At 39.3% G+C, this 23,289-nt stretch overlaps 1 protein-coding gene across 1 annotated transcript in view; it reads left to right on the top strand.

The window, feature by feature from the left end:
• The window catches only part of FRMPD4 (FERM and PDZ domain containing 4), a 304,246-nt gene that overhangs the window by 39,433 nt on the left and 241,524 nt on the right, over nt 1–23,289 (top strand). The window lies entirely within an intron of this gene.

The raw sequence follows: 23,289 nt of genomic DNA, 5'->3' as shown, positions 1-23,289 counted from the left end.
AATTTAAAGCTCAAGTGCTGGAAGTCTGTGAGTCTAAGAGAACTAATATATCCAAGAGAAGCCAAAACAGTAGAGGCTATGTAAAAAATGAGGGCTAGGTACATTAATGTTAATTCAGATATATCTTCTGCAATGAGAGTAATGAAACACAAAAGGACTCAGGAAAGCTTGTTTGCTAGAGGAGACCTTTACTGCTAAGGGCAGTAGTAAAGGAAATCTTCAAGAATCTTCATTACAGATGAGCCAGGGAAGGTTGGATTTTGAATGAGGAGACAGTTGGGATGCAGCCAGATACATCTCACCTCAACAACTGCCCCATTGCCAAAGGGAACTTAATCTTTATCTCAAACTGCAAAACTGTCAGTATGTTTTTTAATTTATTAAAATATTTAGTTGGTTGCATCAAAAATGTTAAATACTGCAATTAGTGTTAATACTTTGGAATTTCTAAGAAGCGTTATTTACCATATAATGTCGTTAAATTTGCAGTAGGTAGAGCTAACATGTGAACAAAATCCAGGTTTTAGAAAAGTAGTAAAAATGAAAAACATTCTTGTATGGGAACTGTTGAATCATGGCCTGAACCTCTGATTGACCACCTGAGGTGAGTGCTGAGTCAGCTGCAGGGGCACAGGTGAACGCAATCTCACCTGAGTAACCGGAAGGGGTGGAGCCTGGCTCCACCTCTCCTAAACTCCATTTAAGGGCTGACTCCCAAGGAGGAAGGGTCTCTAGCTGGAGTTCCTTCCTCTTGGACCCCTTCTGTGAGCCCAGGACACGGGTAAGATCTTTATTTCATTTCTGCTTTGTAACGCAATAATCTCTCTGGTCCGATACCTGTATACCTGTTTGCCATACAATTCTCATCATGCTAAAATTTTCTAAGTTTGGCCTTAGCAAATTTGGTCTTTTGACTTGCCTAGAATTCTGAACACGTTAAACTGCCCTTGGGTGTATTAGGTGTATTGTGTACAAAGTTATGAATTGTTTGACTTCAGTAGTGCTCTCTTGATAACTGGCTGCCCATTAAACTGTGAAATGCTTTGTGAGTTAATGAAATCACAAAATTGTAGGGGTTGGATGGGACCTCTAGAGATCATCGAGTCCAGCCCCCACTGCAAAGCAGGCTCCCTACAGCAGGCTGCATAGGTAGGCGTCCAGATGGGTCTTGAATATCTTCAGAGAAGGAGAATCCACAACCTCCCAGGGCAGCCTGTTCCAGTGCTCTGTCACCCTCACTGTGAAGAAGTTCCTTCACATATCGGTGCAGAACTTCCTATGCTCCAGTTTATGGCCACTTCCCCTTTTCTTGTCCCCACAGACTGCTGAAAAGAGGTTGGCTGTGTCCCTTTGTCTCCCAGGTGCATTACTTCAGTTCTTGTGTTCATTCTTTTTTTTTATTATGAGTAGCATCCGAAACTTTAATAACAAATAAATAGCTGTTTTAATGTGCTCCTATAGACAGATGAAATTACTCTCCTTTTGACCAATATAGTAGAGCAACAGTAAGACCTAGTGATTAATTACTATCAGAAGAAATTTAGCATAGCTATCTGTCGATGTATCTTGGAATGTTTGGCTTCTGAATGTGGACTCTCTGTTCCTGGTTCTTTACTGTGTAAGTGGAGGATCTCTATTTGTGTGTATAATTAGCTTCCTGTTTTGCCTCCTGCTTCATGACAAGTATTGCTGTCTATTTTATTTTCTTTAGCTTTTCAAATGTTGCAAAGTACTGAATATGTGTATCCGATAATTCTCAATAGCTTTGTTTCTATAGCGATAAGAGCACAATTCCAAGAATTCCCATATCCAGTGGAACTTGTGTGTGCTTATTTGCTATCATTTTCAAAATGAATGGTGAACTTAAAGAATTCAACAGAAAAACAAACTATTCACCTGCACTTCTGGGGAGAAAAGAAAGAAGCAGTATGAAGAATTCTGGATGCTGCAGGTGACAGCTGAAATTCCACTTCGGTTATCCTTTTTTCGTTTTTTTCTGAGTGTAAAAGAAAAGTTAGATGTCTTAATTCTGCAAGGGAAGTACACCAATGAGTATTCTGAATGCTAGTCATCCTCCACCCACAACTAGTACTACTGCCTAACCATAAGGATAGATTGGTTGACGTAGAGTCTAATTCTTTTCCCATCTTCCTTATCTAAGAGAGACTTTTTTTAGAAACTTAAATAAAACAGTATAAATGATTCTCTTACTCATATATATATATATATATATATACACATATATATATACACATACACACACTTACATACACTATGGAATATAATTCAGACTTTTTCATGTTAAATGTTTCATCTTAAGTTCAGCGTTGGAGGGATAATAGGAGAAAGACGATTATATTCACAGCCAGTAGTGAGCTATAAAACCATCAGTGATTTGCCATTTGTATTAAAAATAATGTAGGGCTCTTGTGTTGATTTTTGTGTTGTGTTACTTATATCTTCCTAAGTACAGAATTGAAGCATGATTGTGTACCTCCTATAAACTTGTGTAAGATAGAAGCAGGAGAATACATCTTCAGGTACACTTTCCTCATGTTTATTACTTTCCTCAAGGTAGTATTTACAGACATTGCCTTATGTGCTTATGGAAGTTGTAGCATGTAACTGAAATTGGGCATTAAACACACACACACGTGTGTGTGTGTATATATATATATATATATATATACTTACGCAGTTTTGTGGAAGTCAAAGCACAAGCAATGTTCTGGGTTGATGTAATACCTGAAGTATTTTTTTATAATACAATTATTAGGAATTTTACAAAATTAGATATAATTTAGCTACTAATTGCCACAAGATGAACAAGTCGTACTGCTGGCAGGTGGCATGGGGAATTGTAATAAATCTTCTGCACTTTTAGAGCAGTGAGGCTGTCCTGATATACAGGCAATTATCTTTAGGAGGTATTTGAACTAACTTGTGCTGCATTACTGCTTTTTAGGGGCTGCTGAATTGGGTAAATCTCAGTGCCTTGTTTTGTGTTAGAAGATTACTGCTTCCTTACGGTATTTTCTTCTACTAAGTCACATGGCTGCACAGGTTCTCCTTTGACATACTTTTCCTTTGCCAGAAAAAAAAAAAAACACCACCAAAAACCAGCGTGTTTTTACAAGAAGATTCAGTACTTCCAAATTAATTTCTTAGAAGGATGGAAGAGTTTTTTTTTTTTTTTTTACTGTTTTTTTCAGCCATTGGTGGACTGGAAGACAAGTATGACCACTGTCATCACAGAGAGCACCAAGATGTGTTAATGTGGACTGTCCTTCATAGCTGTGTGTGCCAAAGCACTACCTACTCCTTAATCCGATTGCATGGCAGAGAACAAAATTACCTTGCTTCATTCCCCCTGCACTTAGCATAGCACCTCATTGCATGAGAACAAAAGCTGTGTAGTACGTTTGGTTTGTTTAAGTCTGTCTATGATTTCTGGTCACAATTGCTGTTGTCTTGTGTGAACCTTTTGCTTGTAGTCCTTAAACGTAGCAAGAGTCAGGCTGGGATGATACCTCAGGACTCTCTTAAGCCACGAACAGAAAGCTGGGTTTCATAAATCCTCCAGAAACATTGTGCTCTCAGCCCTTGTAACACAGAAGAATTTTAGTGACTTGTACTGTTGCCACGGGAGAGTAGTTAGAAGCCTTGGGGAATAAAAGCTCATTGATAGTCCTAGACTAGAAAAACACCGGGGATCTTTGGGAAGCATAACAGCATTTGTTTGGCAAAATCTTAAATAGTGGATGGAAGGTAAAGAGAAGCCATATATTCTGCTCTTCCCCCACTGATGTCCTTTTGCAGCATGCTCATGTGGGTGCTGAGGGAACAGGGACTCATTAGTTTGGGAGAGGCCTTGCTGTTGGAACATAGTCGGTTGCCGTGGGAGTGTGCTGGTTCTGCCCCAGCTCACCTGCCCACATCACATCAGCTCCCTCTGGCATGAGGTCTAGTACCATATGCTGTGTCTGCAGGCTTGAGGAAGAAGGCAGAGATGGTTATGGGAAGGAGCCCTACTCCTATTTTGAGACTTGTTATTGGTTACCAGATAATTCCGCATGACCAGGAACATGCCCTTGACTGCCTACTCTGTAGTCTGTGACTACCTGTGCCATACGTTATCAGCTCACAGCCCAAATGTGTTCCAGACAATATAAAATCATGTGCGTGTGTTGCCCTGTGCTGACCTTACAGAAATTAAACCTAATGGAGTTGCTTATTCCCATTCACTGTTAGATGAAGTGAAGGGCTGTTTTCCTCCACTGAGTTTCAGAGCTGTGAGATCTTTGCTTAAGTTTGTCCAAGGAAGTGAAGGAAGCCTAAAGACTTCCAAGGGCTTTGTGTTTCAGTTCAGAAAAATAAAGTGCCTCATGCAAGATCTCAGTGTTTCACCATCTACTTGAAGTTGGAAAGCTGAGTATGTGGTAAACAAATACTCTTTGTAGTGAAGCAGCTTTTATGTACAAGCGCTGTCTTTCATGCGTGATTTCTGCTTCAGCTCTCTCAGTTCTCCTCCAGAGTTCAGCAAAAAGAATGGGATAAATAATCAAATACTTCTTAGTAAGAAGTCACTTGTTGCTATCAGGAGGTGAGAATAAATGAAGTCTAAGACTTAAGTCATTAGAAAATTTAAATGAGAAACACAGTTCTTCTGGTGATTTGCAACGATTTCTGTTGGAGGATGTTTATGTGCTATGAAGCTATCACAGAATCATGGAATGGCTTGGGTTTGAAGGGACCTCAAAGATCACCAGTTCCAACCCCCTGCTGCAGGCAGGATTGCCAGCTGCTGGAACAAGCACTAGTCCTTCAGCGAAGGACTTCTATTTGTGTTCTTAAGAATAACGTTCACAAAATGCTACCTTGTGTTTCTCCCCATCAAAATAGAAAGAAGAAAAGGTTTTTGTTTTGAAGTGAACAAATCATGTTTTTGTAACAAACTGATCAGACTTGGTATCCTTTTTTATTTGTTGTTGTTTTGTGCAATAACTGCTTTTTAAAATTTATTTCTCCGTTAACTCTTTGCTGTTCTTTGAATGTTTGTAAGGCGGAAGAAAGCAAATATGGAGGGGAACAGGATGGAAGTCTGCTTGTGCCAGGCTTTGTTAAAGCACCGTGTTTTCCTGGTTGTGTATACATGCCCCAGTGCACTGTGTTCATTTTGCAAGGGTAGTTCCTTGATCAAAATAGTACTTTTTTCCTATTTTTGTTGTTTTCTGAAGCTTGAGTTGCATCTGGTAGGCACGGAGTTGTTTGTGCTTTTAGTTTTAGATTGAGAGCCAAGTTTGTGAGCTTATTCTTCCTCTCCAGGTACCTGTTAGTGTGTAGTTGCTTTCTGCCAGCGCTTGTTTTTTCTCGTTTGTGTGGTTTCCTTGTCCTGTGCTGAGCAAGTATTTGACAATGAGCGTTTGGTTCTGCAAATAATCATTCATTTGCAAAACCACTGCAGTTTCTTACCCAGAGCACATCCTGCAGGAAGACTGCTGTAAAACTGCCCTGAGGTAGTCAGCGCATGAGTAACTGTCAAAAATAAACCTTACTGCTTGCAGCTTGGCATACCTTATTTACAAGTATGTAGTCATGTTGTATTGTAGTAATTTGCTAGCATATTCTTCAATTCCTGTTACCCAGTACTACTTGAGATAGTATTACATCAAGTGCTTTACAGTTTTATGAGGTGAAATGGTTATACTTTTTAACAAGGCCTTAGATACGCTCTGGAGATGACCTGCCTTAACTTATAAATCACTGCTCGTGGTTACATAATTCAGGAAGAAGAGGTTTATGAACTGAAGCACAATTAATAACGGGGTTGGTCTGAGATAAAAAGAAATGAGTTATTGTTCCTTTGTGGTCCTAATGGTGATTTGAGCCTCTTCAGGGCAGACGGTGGTTGTGGCAAAGCATGAATCACATTCTATGGGGACAAAGCCACTGGGTAGACTTGCTGCTGATATGCAAGGCGCTATGAAGTTGTACAAAGAAATCACAGGATAGAGGGCCTTTAGAGAATGAAATGAAGATAATGTTATAGAATTTTGTTGGTAGTTCAGTGATTGGATGCAATCTTCTGTTTTATTATTTCATTGAATGTAAGTACTGTGGAAAGATCATCTCAGGCTTACTGAAAGTGAGGTGATCCACGGATGGCTCTTTTGCATAGAAGTTTCCATTTCGAACTCAGCTTTGAAGTCATTTATCATTCTGCAAAGGTTATTAGAACTGCAGCTCCTCCAGGGTTTTTTTTTTTTTTTTTTTTTTTACAATACCAAGCCCAAAGAAAATTCAGGTTATTTGCTTATTCATAGCAAAGAGTCAGTTGCCTGTGATTCACAGTGAGTATCCACTCTAGCCTGATATATTTTTTTTTCCCACCTCTTTTTGCCCTTTCTTGGAGTCTAACGCACAGTTTACTTAATTTCAAAATCAATGGAGGTCACCTCTACATCAGTAGCACGAACGTTTCTCTACGACCCCCAAAGATATCAGTGTAGTTATATTATGTGAAACAGTTGATGGGCAGTTGTTTGACACACTTTTGATACGGTCTCTTTTTATAAACCAGAGGTAGTATTTGCTGTTTAAAAGTGAAGGGCAAAATATTGAACTGGATTAACAAACACTGCTAATTCAGTCTGCTTACCCTTCATATGTTAAGATAACTGTAAGATTCCTTTTGGGTCAGGAGAGTGAGGTGAGCAGTCTGGCATGTACACGTTAAAGGCAGGACTGAATCTTTTTCTCCCTGTTTGAAATATGCGGACATTTCCCACTGCTGAAGCAACTTTAACAAAGTCTTGCCTCCATGCACAATGTGGTGCAGTACCCAGGGCACTCCTTTGGGAATTCCAAATACAAATCAGTTCTCTGTGGTGTATGAAGTGGAGATTAGGTAAATAGCCACCCAGTGGCTTTCATATGGGGAGAGTGAGGTCTGTTTTCTTCAGAGTCTTATTGAATCAAACGTTGGGAGATGGAGTGAAAGTTAAGATGAAGCTCTTTGGACAATTTAATCTGTGCTCATGTACATCTTTCTGGGGTGGGTGAAGCTGATCATATCTTTCAATCTATTTGTGATAGAGAAATGACCTTTTGATAATTAAAAAGAAATGTGTTCCTTAGGTAGATGATATCTGTTTATACACTGTCAATAAGCCTGACAATGACAAAATGAATTGGCAGAGTATCTCTATTTAAAATATAATCAGTCCTTTTAAAGCTTGTGATGTTAATTTCCATTTGTATGTTTTGCCTATGCATCATTATTTATGTAATAAAAGCACTATTAACACTCATAAGCTGTCTATGCTGTATTTACATCCGCTAAACTGAAAGAAGTCAACATTTTGAAGACTTTCATAGTTATGGTAACATAATAGGACTCTTACAAAAGGCATAGACTCTATGAAACACTATTAAACTATTTATTTTAACTAGCAGTAGGCTGAGGACTTGTGTTATTGTCGAAGTAAAGGCTTGCTAAATGCTTCCAGTACCCATTTGGCTTCTGCAGTCTACAGAGTAGAGGTTCTCCTTGCCCTCTACTCTGTGCTGGTGTGGCCACATCTGCAGTATGGTGTCCAGTTCTGGGCTCTGCAGTTCAGGAGTGGCAGCAGAGGGCCACAGAGATGATGAGGGACCTGGAGCATTTCTCATATGAGGAAAGGCTGAGAGATCTGGGGTTGTTCAGCCTGGAGAAGAGAAGGCTGAGGGGGGATCTGATCAATGCTTATAAATATCTAAAGGAAGGTGTGGGGGGTGGGGGGGGGAGTCAAGCAGATGGAGCCAGGCTCTTTTTGGTGGTTGCCAGTAACAGGACAAGGGGCAGTAGGCACTAACTGGAACACAGGAAGTTCCACCTGAATATGAGAAAGAACTTAATTACGGTGCGGGTGACAGAGCACTGAACAGGCTGCCCAGAGAGGTTGTGGAGCCTCCTTTTGTGGAGGTATTCAAAACCCCCCTGTTTAGTTTCCTGCAGAACCTGCTATAGAGAACCTGCGTTAGCATGAGGTTGGACGCAGTGATAACCAAAGGTCCTTCCCACCCTTTCTGATTCTGTGATTTCTGTCCACACTCCAATTAATTCCATATTGTGCACTTATCTGTATGTTTTGAATATGAAAAACTGGAAGTAAAATTTAGCCCTCTTATTCTTTCTGTACAAAAAAAAAAAAAGATTTCTGCAAAGTATCCCACCAAAGCCATGTGGTGTTGGTTTTTTTTTTTTTTGTTCTTGTTTTACTTAGGAACTGACAAATCAGAATTTCAGCAGTGCTTTTCATTTGAATCCAGCATCCTTTGTTGCTTTAATGCAGTCGCGCGAGAATCTAGCATCTGCAAATAACACTGCCTCTCTTCTGGGTTTCTGCTGTCCGTAATGGACAGATGTGGGTAAGAGAATGGAGGCATGATGAAGTTTAGATAAACAGCAGTACATCTCTTTTTTTACACATAGTTAATGGCAGTGGTAGTTTAATTGTACTGTTTTTATCCACTGTTGGAAGTAGAAGCTGAGTCTGTGTTCTTGTGATATGGCGAATCTGTGTAACGGAGAGTACCACAATAAAAGAATAATGGCGAGCATGAGTAACTTGCATTAAAATTGTCTTTGTACCCCATTTACTACCTAATGTAGATGCCATTGGAAATATCCATGCAGGAAGCTGCCAATACATGTATTTCCAGTCAGATCTGAGAGATTGCAATTTTCTGTGATTTTTATTTCTAAGAACTATAGGATGCATGCATTTTGTCCCTTAGTGTTCAACCTGTTATTTATATAGGCAAGAATTTACATAAAAATCTTAGCCTCTTGAAAGTGAATGAAGGGGAAAATGCAGTATTTTCTTATTTGCTTGTTACTTATCTTGACTTTTTTTCTTATTATCTTTTTCTTTTTTCCATTTCTTTTTGGTCTTCAGACTTTGGTACATGAATGAGAGGAAACAGAAGTGGTCCTTTTGTGCTGCTATCAGAATGAATTAAATCTAAAATGTGCTGTACAAATGAGATTACCTTTTAGCTTATCTTTTTCTCCTTTTGCTCTTTTGGTATTTCATGTGAGAACCATTGCCTACAGCTGGCCTGAGGGGGCAAAGGGAAGAGTATTGATGTAAAGAAATGCACGTTTACTCTACAGTTGCTTGAATTTTAACTTGTTCTCTTAGTGTCCTTGTCCTCTCATCTCTGTTCCTAGGGATGTTGTTACATGGTGAATTGCAGGCCATATATAATATCTGCAGAGATGTTATCTGCTAAGTAGCTATAAATAGAAAGCAGCTTCTTGGTCTTGACTGAATTAGCTGTGAAGTTTGAGGTGCTGCAATACAAACAAACAAAAAGCAACAAGAATTTTGTTTCTTCAAGAAGCAAAAGTGATGGTTTTTTTGTTACTGTTTGCTTGTTTTTTTTTTAAATGCATATTATTTGAAATGTGAAAGAGCTCTCACCTGCCATCTCGGAGAGAGCACAGTCCTCATCAAATGTCTGAGTTGGCTGGCAGATGCCATTTGTAAGCTCCCTCGTTAATGCACTGAGCTTTTGGGCAAGGGAAGGGGGAAGGTCTTGACACACAAGTTGGAAAAGCCATTAACGTTTGGACATAACTGACCTGCAGTGCTCTCCTCTCACAATAGCTTCAATACGTTAGAGATGTAGTTAATGGAAGAAGTATTAGGTTTTTTAACGTGAACAGGCATAGCCATCCACTATATATTTAAAAACCTGTAGGAAGTTTTTACTGCTAGCCTGCAAGTAATAAGTCCTGGAGAATGACTGCAAATTGCTGTAGTGATCCCTGATCAGAGAGCTTCTTCCGAGCCACAGAGTGCTGGAGGTATTGGGATTTTTTTTGTTGCGTTCAATCCAAGGGCTTTGGATGTTGCCATATCTTTACAAAAGTGCTAAGAGTATCTTCCAGACCCGAAACAGCTGTGCTCTTTAGGTCAAGCTAATCTCAGAAATGGAAAAAGTGAAAGGGAATATTTGGATGGATGCCTGAAGATGGTGCGCAGCTTCAGCTCGGCTGTGCAGTGCATGCGAGGGCTTCCATCACGTGGTGAGGGAGCTGGGTGGCTAAAATCCTGAGAACAAAGGCCTTGTGAAGGAGCGGCGATGTCGCAGAGGATTTTGGCCTTTACCTTGCTGACCCTTTACCTCCACTGAACTCAGTCTTTATCTGAATGTCTGGCCCAGCCGTAGGGGCACAGGCAGTTGGCAATGCGCTGGTCTTGAAAATGCAAGGGAGGCAACAGTGCTGGCTTTGATTTGCACGTTACGTTATTTGTTCATAATCCCTTCTGAAGGTTTGGGCACGTGTACAGACCGCATTAACAGTGCACCAGCAGAACGTACTTTGGAATACGTAGCTTGTGCTGTTCCATTTGCAACAGCAGCAGCCTTGGGGGAATGAGACAGTGATGAAGTGAAGGTAAGGGAGGTCAGAGTCAGGACAGTGAAGCTGTTGGTGACGCCATGCTTTCTGTTCTAAGAGGTAACGTCTTTTGTCATGGCTTGCTCTGCTGTAGATATGTATTACGTACGTAGGCCCAGAAGCAGGTCTTGTAGTTTTTGGATCTTTGTTGATGGTTAATGCAGGTATGTAATGTATGATGAACTTTAGGGTTCCTCCTGAGGCTTGCAAATGCTCCCTTAGGGATTTGCATGTAAGACTTCTGTTCAAGCTGTCTTACCTTTTAATGATGTGAGGATAAATGTCTTAGCTTTGCTTCTAACACCTACCTGAAACTTACTGTGAACATTCCATTTAAGAATGCTAACTCTTGAAGTGCAAGTTATATTTAAAGTGTTCAGAACTTAAACAAGAAAAGGAGTAAATCTTGACTTACAAAGTAACTCTGTGGTGAGTTTGTTTTTAATAGCTCTCTTATTGTTTCTATTTTCCCAGCTTCATTTCTACAGACAGTCTTGTTATTTCTCATTTCTTGGCTTGCTGAGTTTCAGGCTTCATTACTTGTGCAGCTTTGGGCTGGCACTCTTCCATTGCCATTAAGAAAGTTATTTGTAGCCTTGCAAGCACAAATCTTTTTGCTTTGAGGGCAACCTTTGTGTTTAGTTTACTCTTATTTTCTGTAAATCAAATTCTTTATGAAATAGATGTGCAACAGCTGTGATTAGAATGTCTTCTGTGCTATTCTTGCATGTTTATTGATTCTTATACTTGGTTTTCTTCAGGTTTCTCATTTGTTATTTAATATTAGATCTTTCAGCCTCCAACAGACAAAGCATTGTGTTTTTTCAGTTGTCATTTTAAAAGAAGAGGGAAAAAAATGTAAGTTGGTTACTGGTAAGACCAAGGGAAGTCTTAATCCTAACAGTAATAATGTTGAGGAACAGCAAAACTCATGTTTGTTCCAGAAACAGAATGTGGAACACGAAGCTGACCTAACTGCAGCGGAGGAGCTGTGTTGAGGAAACCAGAGCAGCCCTGTGTGGTCAGCTTCAGGGTAGCTCTGATGAGAATAACGGTGTTTATTTTGAAGGATATCGTATGGCTATGGCTTACTCCTTTGCATAGTCTTTGTGTGATGAATCACAAGAACTGTACGTCATTGAACATGCAGGAACAGCCTGAATTTGTGGTTGTGAGATCTCCTGACAGTACAGTTGTCAGCCTAGATTTGTCTGCAGGTTGCGATCGTGACTAAAATTAACTGATGTGAATATAACGAAACAGTCTGAAATCCAGCTGAAGATCTGCTGTTCAGTTTACTTCAGTCTACAGTGATTTGTGCAAGAGGAGTTATTTTCCACTAGGGAAACAGCAGTTGTATTGCATGGTCCTTGCATGTTCCAGAACTGGGAAACAACAGTGCTGTCTCCATTTTTCTCCAATCTCAGACATCAAATATAACTGAAAAAGAGAGCAAGATTTGAGGCCAGGGAAGTCTTTTTAGAAAAGTATATATTAGGTGTTTTTTTTTCTTTTGATTTTTTAACTTTTAATCCACAGTTCTAATACAAATGGCAAAATACCATAACATAATGTTCCCAGAACTCTGAGCTGAAGATACTTTTTAGTTCATAATTTCTTCCACTGTCCACTAAGACTTTTTGCATGACAATATGGCTGGCTTTTATTTTCATCTTTTTATTTTCAGTTTCCCCAGAGTACTAATTTAGCTCATTAGCGAAATCAGCTCAACTGCCAAACTGTAGGAAAAAACTGAAACAGAGGTTTTCTCTGTAGGAAGACGAAAACAAACCACATTTCATTTTTACGCCTATGTCAAAGACTTGCCAGATGTCATGCAGAGCAGAAAAAACTATGCAAAGAATCAGATACGTAATGATGTACCTGGGGAACTAAATAATTGCTTCATTTTAGTATGGCTGGTTATTTCATAAATATTTTTGTCTCCGTGGTTTTTTTTTTTGATATATTTTTTTTGATGGATGCTCAGTAGATGCAAATGACAGCCAGCAGGTAATTTTCCCAGGAGAAGAGCTCTTTTTTGGCAAGAGAAAAAAACTGAAATAATGTACTCCAGTCAATGCCAATTGGCTTCATCAAAGACTGCTAATTGAAATGCCAAATGTAGTTCTCTGCCATTGTTGTGAGCTATTGTTTTTGTATTGCAGATTTCACCTAACTGTCGCACTTGCAATTCAAAGACATTGGTAGACGTTGTAAATATATTCTGAAGTCCTGAGTATTTCTTTTCCTTGGTTTACTAGTTCATGGTGCAGTTAGATAAGCATTAAAGCACTAATCAAACATTCAGAGTTTTCTCCGATCATCTTCTTGTCAGCTGCTCATACAGACGGGTATGCATGCACACAGAATCCTAAATACAGGTTTGAAGAAGAAAACCATCAACTGCTTAGTGTGGCTCAGACTGTCATTAAGTGTTCCAAAAAAAAAAACAGACCCCAACCAAAACCACTCAACCAAACAAAAAAGTAACCCCCCAAACCTGGGTAGGGTTTACCTATGTTTATTTTTTCAAGTCTTTTTTTCTTCTCTTGCCATAGGCAGATGTATTCTGTCTCTGAGTTGCTCCTTCTGATCAACAGTTTTTTTTTTCTTGGGAGTAGGCTGTACAGCAGTGACTTGTCTACAGGAATGCATTTTAATATACTGTTAATGACTACCTTCTATCCAGAAAATTAGGAATAGAAATTTATGAGTTTCCTTCCTCTGATAATTATGTAGATAGATCTTTCTAATCCAGTTTCCTGTGACACAAATATAATACCTTCAGTTTCCTCTGGAAGTTGTTACCCTTCAAATGACAGTTCTAATTATGCATCACATTTATGTGAAATCATTTTTTTTCCACGTGTACTCATCTTCTTTGGGATGGCACTTGTTTGTTCATATTTAGACCATTTGTATATCAGTGCAGCAGTGTTGCTGTTAAGTAGACATCAAACTCAGTATTCTTCACAAGTTTTGCACAAACCTGCAGCGTGTTGGGTATTTTTGTTCCTTTCTCTCATTTAGTGTACACAATGTCTTCACTATATTTTGATGTCTTTCACAAAAGCTTGTTACGTAATAGAGAAAGGGAAAAGGTTTTCATAGGGGAGTGCTTTTAAAATCTCTAAAGTCCTATTTTAAAGCCTAAGAACTGTTAGAAAATTTCAGGACAAGCAAATGTGATGAAAGGAATAAATTTTGAGGGACATCAAAGGAAATAGAGTGGGACCACAGAAAAGAGGAGTATAAAACCATTTACAAAAAGAGCAATATTGAGATGGTGGCATTTAGAGAAAACTAATTAATTAAAATATTTTCCCTTAGATAACATGGAAGGCACCAAATGATTATTTCTTAAAACTTTTCATATGTATCCCTTATTACTCGCTGCTTGACAATTTGTCTGAGGTAGGGCCTTGGAAGTGTCAGGTTAAACTGTTACTGTCTGCAGAAACTGGGGTGACGAATCTCAACTAATCAGACGTTATCAGGGCAAGGGCAGAATGGAAAGCTGCTGGTATTTTGGAAAGCAAAGAGTGAATGGAAATCATATTTTTCAGTTTGGTTTCCTGTCTGTTTGCAGAACCATCATCATGAGTGTCTATGCATTATTTCCCAGTCCGATGGCATGTATAGGCAGTGCAACTGCAGATAGACAGTGAACTGTGCTTCATAGGTAGGTAGTTTTCTGTTCCTATTCCTTGGATTTATGCGTATTCTTAATGCTTCTAGCTAGTCTATACCAGATTATGTATCTGCTGCACTCACCCATCCTGGCCTCCTACATGGAACATTGATTGTGCCATCTGTACCTAATGTATCGTGGGTTTACGTGGACAGAGGAGGGGGAGAAGGCAGGATTCTATAATACAACGACGAATTAGGGTATTCTTTATGCTTAGTAAAAAGCAAGTATCTTGGGGGCAGGAAGCTGTATTGAGGTCATTGTTTTATATGTTTTGAAAGAGTACTTTGGTGTATGCCTTCAACCACAGCAAAAAATACTGACCCTAATAGAATAATCTTCCTCATTTGCATCTTGGTTTCTTGCACACCCTCTTATTCCTCTATACTAGTGAGGAACGAAGCCATTAAATATGTTCAGTTAAGTATTTATGCTAACAGTCCTTAGTTTAAAACATTCCAAAATAAAAGGTTTGGGAACAGTCAACTCATAAATAAACAGGGCACAGGAAAAGATAGGAGGGATGGTAATTGAAAATGGAATGAAGAAGATTTTCTCACGGTAGCAGGCTAAGCGTATTTGCAGTTTTGGTGAACTCATTGTACCATAGTTGAAACTGCTCAATGAAAGGTTACAAGACAGAGTAGGAACTAAAAAAAATGTTCAAAATCTTTTCACTCTGAAATGGTAAATTCTCTGAATTCTGCCTTGCTTTTTGTGCAGCGTTGTAGTATTATAGATTGTGGGATATGAGTTTTGTTTTCATTTTTGTTCAATTGTGGCACCACTGCAGTAAGTAGTCACCCCATCCTCCAAAGGAACCATAAGTCTGAAGAATGTTAATGTATTAATTGCAGTGTGTCTCACTGTCTTTAAGTCATTTTCCCACTGTCATGTTGGTATCATAGAATATAGAATGATTCCATAACTTATAGATGAGGAGGAGGAGGAGAATTGACTCTGTAGAGGAGAAAGCAAATAATACTCCCTTTCTCTAGAAGCGAAGAAACTGGTCCATTTTTTGCTTTTTACTACCATATAACCATTTATAAGAGTAGTTAAGAAGCTAGGAAGGAAAGATTCTTAAATGATCCAGAAGAGTTGAAAAATGGTACCAGGAGTGATCTAACTACTGATTTCGATGTGTTTTGTGGTGCAAGAATCCAGAGGGAACTAGCAGTGGTACCAGTGATAGAATGTTTTTCACCTCTGAATGCCTTTAGGAAACTTACACCCTAGCATTGTAAGCTTTTGGGGTCATGGGTAAACCAATTTGAAGCATAGTGCAGCTGGTACTGTATCCTTTGTTCTCTAATTCCCTTTTGTTACAAAAGCACTGCGTGATCTCCAGACAGTGTGATGTAATTGGATGTTGCTGCCTTGTTTGACTCTATTGTAGAATGTCTTTACAGTCTTCACTGTTTTCTGGCCACTCTGTCTGCAAGCTGTCCTTGTAAAATGAATGGTCTTAGAATCAGAAGTGCATGTATGAGTACAGGGAACACCAAATAATAAAGTAACTCTTTCTGTCCTGTTAGAGATTGTTCTGTACTCTTGGCCAGCACAGATACCAGAAACTCCATGCAGATTGTCTCTGCTTGACAGCTCTTAGTCAAAACCCATCTCACAAATGAGGATGTTTGTGAAGATGATCATGACGCGGTCTGGCTAGGTGGCATAGAACCTTCTACATTTTATAGCTGAATTGAATTAGCTATATGCTCCATTGTTTCCCAAATGCAGACTTAATTGTTAGCAGTATTTCTGATTTATTTAATTTTTAGTGGCAGACTTCATCCTGAATCTTCAGTGTTGACATTTTTGCTTTTCCCAGTAAGACGAAGAATCAGTGGAGGGTGAAGTCATCCAGATAGGACCAGCCTTCCTTTGTGCATAGTAAACATCCTCGTACACTGGGAGCTACTGCATGCATCACTTGCCAAGCTCAGGAACTGGTTTCCTTATGAAAGGCTGTAGCTGTTGAAGGGTCTTCTATAACTAGTGGGCTGGGTTGTAGCTGAGTTCTGAGGGAAATATAATGCTGTATCTCACCTGCTGTAGACCTTCCTAGGACACTAATACAACAGAATTAAACCTGAACAAAGCAATAGTCAGATGTGCAAAAAGAGAAAAAAACACTTTCAGGAGCACTGCAACGCAGATGTTTTTTTCTGGAAATACGAGTACAAAGATTGTTGAGGTGAGTTATGTTGTCTACATTCATGTCTAATCACTTTTGTTTATTGAGGGCGTCGATCAACTTCAGCAGGCAGTAGTGTGATTGGAAGAGAAAGACTTGTTCAGATATCTAGATCATTAGTATAAAAGAATTGTAAACAAACCTTAGCAGTTTTTAACAGTCAAGAGAATTTCTGTTCAAAGATGCACTAATTTTTCTTATATGTAAAAAGTGTTTTCTGGGGAACGTTTTGTGAGACTATTCAGATAATTATTTTTCACATAATAAGTTATGTAAAAAAAACCCAACAAATTCCTTACTAATAGAGGTAAAACAATTCTAAGCTTTATCTAGGAATATGTATTTTTTTTATACTTTTGAAAGCTGTTGAAAAGTGAGGACAAAAAAAAAAACCCAACACAACCAACCCAACAAATCCAGAGAACAGCTCTGATGTTCTGATTTGATAAAAGGTTTGTTCATCTATCTTTGCAGAAGCATTACTGTAACACCTTGTGACAGACCAAAAATAGCAAATAATGTATGATTCTCATAAAAAAGAAGTTAATACTGTGGTAGATTTCCATCAAGTGGCTCCAGAAGCGAGATTTTCTTCTTTTAAATATTCAATTTTTAATGGAGAGGATGAGATGAAGTAAATGAGGAAAGAACAAGATCCTTCAGATTGCAAAGTCCATACAAAGCAAATGATTTTTTTTTCTAAAGTATTATTTAGATGGTGGGAATAAGAGGTATTGATACCTGGCAGCTGTTTGATGAACAGCATATCATTTTTTTTGTTAAATTCTTGCAGATCATCTGTGGTCTGAATGTGTAACTTGCTGCCTTTTGCAAAAGCAGTTGGCCATTCTCCTTTTGCTTCTGAATTCAAACAGCGAATGTCAGCATTCAGAAACTTTTTCTGTATTACATTATTGCACTGTCATGCTTTCCATACAGACTACCACTGCTTTAAAATAAGTTGAAAAGTTACTGGCATTGCCCATCTGAAACAAACAAACAAAAACACCAAAATAAAACAAAGCACACAGAAACCTATAAGATATATATTTGTGTGCAAGTGGCAACAGATGAACTGCATGTTTTTTCTTCTTGTGATAATGATTTTTGTCCGTGCATGGATACATGCGTAAAGAATGGCGTAGTGTATGTTCAGAGATCCAGTCTGAACTTGTACCCCCTTGCATAACTGAAAGTATGGCCAAGCTGAAGATTCCTGTTGCACAGGGATGATGTTAATTACTCCCCCAAGCCTTAGCAATGCACCCAGTCTTACCTGAAGTTTGGTTCAGCAGTAATGAAGATGCATTGAGACTGACATCTTATTTCCATGACTGTCTGTGTTATCTGTAGTATTCTAATGTTGTATGAGGGAAGCTTTTTTTGTCTTCAAAAAACAGAATTTAGACATTCTTTAATGCTTTCTAATTAGTAGCCGAACACTTCTCATAAAGGGATCAGAATTCTTCAAAAGAACTTTAATAAACTTCTTTTCCTCATCTATTCTGAATATTATCTCAGGACATTGAATGCTTTTCCTGTTATTCTAATAAAAAGGAGACATTGATCAATCCTGTCACTGCTTTCTGGTGGTCCTTGATGGTTTCTGATGGTTTTTCACTGTCTTCCGGAAATCCTTCATTTCTGTATTTATTTTGAAAATGAGAAATAAAAGCCACTTAAATTCCATTAGCAGTGCTCTATTTTATTCTTTATCTCCATCTTGATATGTCTACTTAGTCCAGGGACGTCTGATGACAGAGCACTGAACGGGCTGCCCAGAGAGGCTGTGGAGATTCCTTCCCTGGAATTTCTCAACCCCTCCTGCATGCCTACGTGAGTGAGTTGCTGTAGGGAACCTGCTTCAGCAGGAAGTGGTACTCGAGCCCCAGAAGTACTATTACATTTGTGGAATACTGTTCTGGACTGGAACTTAAAATGAAGGTGAAGAAAAGCAATGTTTAGGTTGGATATCAGGAAACACTTCTTCACAGAAAGGGTTGTTAAGCACTGGAATAGGCTCCCCAGGGAGGTGGTTGAGTCACCATCCCTGGAAGTGTTTAAAAACCATTTGGATGTGGTGCTCAGGGCCATGATTTAGCAGAGGGTTGTTAGAGTTAGGGTAGTATGGTTGGGTTGTGGTTGGACTCGATCTTTAAGGTCTTTTCCAACCTGAGTGATTCTATGATTCTAACAGTATGGGACAGTGACCCTGAACTTAAACTTGCCAAAGGAAGTTTAGAACAGCTCTACTGATTTCAGCACCCTCTTGGGATGTTTGTACTCTTGGGGAATAATAAGTGAAATAAGGCTAAAATAGCTACTGAACTTTATTATTTGCTTCCATAAATTGCATCTATCTGTTTTGTGAACAAGCTGAGAGTCTTCAGGTTGTACTGTTTTAACAAGCGAGAGGATTCAGAAAAGGTATCTCTGAAACTGTGCTGAGGAGTCAGTGTGTGTAGGGCTGTTTAATCTTCCCTCTGGTTCTTTCTTTTTGAAACCATTCCTCGTTAGAATAAAAAGAGGCTTTCCAGTCTGTGCTTGATTCATCAAATAGGCTGGCTAAACATGGAATAATGCTGCCTGGCACCTGCTGAGCAGGAAGTAATTATGTTTTAATATACTACAGGAAAAAATACCTTGATGCTAAAAGCATAATATGTGGCATCTGTTCAGTAGACAAAAGGCACGATTAAGATATTTTAGCAAACTATCAGGAGGATATTCAGAAAGTCATTTTTATTTATTATAAAAAGCAATTATCTGGTATGCAAACTAATCTGATATTAAAATCAGAGTCATTTTAAGAGAAGCACTTTATGAGCAAGCCTGTTTTCAGTAGACTTGGTGATGTTGCATACCGGAGTTAAATAAACCTTATAGTTGTCTGTTCAGTTGAAATGTGATTCTTGTAGGACAGGCAGTAGTTTATCAATTTGACTCATATGCAGAAGAGTTTTCAGGTGGAGGATAATTGTAAAACCAATTTCCAAATGTCAGATGGGTTCAAGAAGCTGAGTAATTTTCTTCAGGTTCTAAAGCAAACCATGTTCGTGTGACCTACGTATGTGTTTATGAGGATGCTTATGCCACTGTTACATTGGAAATTTGTCTAGTATTGTAAAACAGTAATTTTTGTTTGTTTTTTGAGAGGAGAATTCTCTCCACCCCCCATTTTCTACATGTTTTTTGTATTCCACTGGAAATTTTGGATTATTTTCTTTGAGGTGGCATAAAGGTGCCATGATAAGAAATGTAAATCTATAGTTGAAACTGTGACCCTTACAAATATTCTTTTTTGTTTCCTCCATTCAGAAGGTCCTTTTAAAAATTACTCTCAGTGCTTATTCAGTCTAGGTGACCCAGATACATTTTATTTTCTCTATAAAACCATAAAAACCAAATGGAACAAAACACGTAGTATTCTGCTGCTCCTCTTCCCAGAGCAGCTGTCTCTTATAAGAAGCAACACTAGCAAATATGAAGCCCTGAGACTGAGAGATAGCTGAAAGTCCCAGTATGGGTTAAATCGAGTTCAGCACCAGTGATTGTTTTTAATGCCTGAAATGTCATGATTCTTAAAAATCTTCTGAAAAATTCTCCCTGAAGAACTAAAAATGCAGTAGTACTGTCAATCTTTGAATTGCGGAAAGATGTGACTACAGAATCCTTCCTGCTGTTTCATTGTAAACCTGGAAATAAAAAGGCTAACTAATTTTCCTTTGATTTTCCACAAATATATGTAGCTACCTCTTTCTCTGGGAATGCTGGGGAAGATGAAGTCCATGTAAAAATTCTCTCTGGACTTCTGAAGATGACTTCTTAACTTTAAGAAAAATCTGCATCTGTTCATCTCCATCTGCATGTGTTGTTTCATTTCCAGTTAGAATATTTATCATACAACATAAAATATTATGGCTTTAAAAATAGGGAGAAAACAAGCTTTTTAGAAATTACGTAATTTCTAGAGCCTAAAATGAGTGACCTTTGTTTTCCTCCCAGAATTCTGAAAAGGTCTGAAATGATGGAATTAATAATGGGCCGGCAATGTCGAATGAGATGCAAAATAATCTGAAGTAAGATGGTGTGGGATTAAATTTTAATTCCCCTGTGTTCTTCCTTATGTCCAGAAGGCAAGTTTTTAGTGCCTGTATTTTTTTTTTCTGTGATGTTAATGATATCAAGCTTTCAAAGCTTGACATCCTACTGGTGTTACAATCTGCTTCCTTGAAAAAGTGAGAGTCTTGAAACCAAAACCTGCCATACGCTGCAGAGAATAAATGCAACTTATTCTGTTCCTTGAAATGATGAGGAACTCTGTTAATTCAGTCTGTCATTTTTATTGAGCTTCATTTGCTAAATTTGCCCCGCTTGTAATATGAAAAGTTGTTTTGCGTTCTGTTTGAATTTTTCTTTTATTTATCCTCTTCTGCTTTACGTGGCCTCTGTTGTGGCAGATTCTTTTTAGGCACTATAAAACACAGAGATTATAATGGATTATTACTTACTGCACAGCATTTTGATGTATGCCAAAGTCCTGCAGTGCTTAGTTACATTTTGAGAAAATACCTCATGTAATATGATTATTACTATTGTGACAGTGAAGTACTTTCTCTTTTTAATGGTATTCTTATATTTATGCTTCTAAATCATTCTGTCTTTCTTTCTCATCATGTGCCATGTGCTCCTCCAAATTAATTCGAGGGTACTTATGAGAACTTAATTATGAGATGAATAAAATCTGAAGCATAGTCTGCACTAGCAGAATCGCTAATATGTCTGTAACTAACATATCCAGGGCAGATTTAGCAGCACTTCTCTGTGAGCACTTAGCAAGCTGTGCTGCTTGAGCCTTCGAACTCTGGACCAATTGTTGCTTTTCTCTGACTTTCTGTGGGCTCCAGAGCTTCTGCTTTGTTACAGCTCTTTGTTATCCATCCACAAAGGGCCATGCAGGGCGGGCAATCAAGATGACTTTTCTCACACCAGTCCAGCTCCTGAGATGCTCTCCTTGCTGAAACACATCCTTGAAAATGAATCCATGACTCATTGTTCACAGGATTGTGCTCCTTCAGGTGTGTGTGTTGTGTTCCAGAAAAGTCAGTTCATTCTGTCAGTGTTGTCAGAGAGATATGGAGGCAACTATGGGAAATGGGAGCAGCTATAGGACTGAATGAGTCTGAATTTGTAATTTGTTGCACATATGAGATCTATTCAGTGGTATGCCGAAAAATGACTTCCAGCTCTGCGGTATAATACAGAATTTAGTTAAACTTCTGTTTAGCCTGTGGGCTAATTGAACAGTTCCTAAATCTGTTTTTTGTCTGGGGATGTTTTGTGAGACTGAGATCATACTGTACAGCTAGAGCTGGACTTTTTGTTGTTGCTTTATTGATTTCAAACCTTTTATTTATAATAACACCTTTAATCTGAGAGATGGCAGTTATTTAGTGTTGGATTTCAGTGCTCAGAGAACAGAGACAATGTTACTCTGAGCTGGGATATTCTGATTAGCCAGTAAAACAGAATGAAAATAATAAAATATCATGAGTTGGAAGGGACCCGCAAGGATCATGGAGTCCAACTGCTGGCCACACACAGGACCACCCCAAAATCAAACCCAATGTCTGAGGGCACTGTCCAGACGCTCCTTGAACTTCGGCACTCGGGGCCGTGCCCACTGCCCTGGGCAGCCCGTTCTGTGCCCACCGCCCTCTGGTGCAGACCCTGTCCCTAACCCCCAGCTGCCCCTCCTCTGACAGCTCCATGCCGTTCCCTTGGGCCTGTCGCTGTTACAGAGAGCAGAGCTCAGCGCTGCCCCTCCGCTGCCTGTGAGGAGCTGCAGCCGCCACGAGGTCTCCCCTCAGCTCCTCTGTGCTGAGCAAACACGGTGACCTCAGCCCTTCAGACACTTCACTATCTTTGTAGCCATCCTTTGGACACACTCTAATACTTTCATGTCCTTCTCATATTGTGGCACCCAAACTTGCACCCGGTGCAGGAGGTGAGGCCGCACAGCTCGGAGCAGGATGGGACAACCCATCCCCTTTCCTGACAGTGCTGGGCCTGGTGCACTCCAGAGTATGGTCGGCCCTTTTGGGCTGCCAGGGAAAGGAACCAAATCTATGTGTAAAGTGATGGAAAGTGTTTATGAGAGGAGGAGAGATGAGCAGAAGATGAGTGTCCCTAAGAGAACAATTCTAGTTGTCTGCTGCTCGGGTTTTCTGCTGCATATGGCCATGGAAGCTGGCACAGCAGCTGCTTGGCAGCCTGTGGGCCATGACTGGGTAGCAGTTCTGTACAGAAATAGAAAGGTGTATGTGATGCTTTTCACTTTGGCAATGTGCTCTGTGAAACCGCTCTCTCACAGAAGCTCTAAAAAAGGATAAATACGTCATGTGTTTCTGGAAAAGACATTACTTTTTGCATGAGATGCAAACACTGTTATGTGAGGATGAGAAACTTGCCAAGGTACCTCCGCTCTCTCCTGCAGCCAGTTTATGTATGGGATGTACATACTTTTATGGGAAGGGAGTCAGCAGCAGCCAGGTTGGCATTGACTGAAATGAACAAACAAAATCATTCAGGGTGGGAAGGAGCCTCAGGAGGACTAAAGTTCCACCTCTTGCTCAAAGTAGTGTCAGTCCTGGGCTTGAGGTGCTCTGGGCTCTGTGCTAATTTAGGTCTTCAGGCAACGAGTGCTTGAGCAGCCTTGCACTGAAAAATCTTAAAAGGTAGCTGTAAGGAAGAATGCTACAGTGCACCCTGAACTATTGGCAACCACTCCATAAAGAGAGCAGAAGATGGTATGCAACTCCTGCACTTCTAATGGTGTGGACGTAGGAGGTAGTTGGCACTCCAAATTGTAAAATCTCCCTTGAGATCATGTTACAGAGCAATCTTACAAAATAAAGGTCAGTATCTGAACAACTTTGAAGTGAA

The sequence above is a fragment of the Gallus gallus genome, chromosome 1, assembly GCF_016699485.2.
Source record: "Gallus gallus isolate bGalGal1 chromosome 1, bGalGal1.mat.broiler.GRCg7b, whole genome shotgun sequence".
NCBI classification, from domain to species: Eukaryota; Metazoa; Chordata; class Aves; order Galliformes; family Phasianidae; genus Gallus; species Gallus gallus.
Note: the sequence above shows the minus strand (reverse complement) of the source record. Positions and strands in the feature narration are given on the sequence as shown.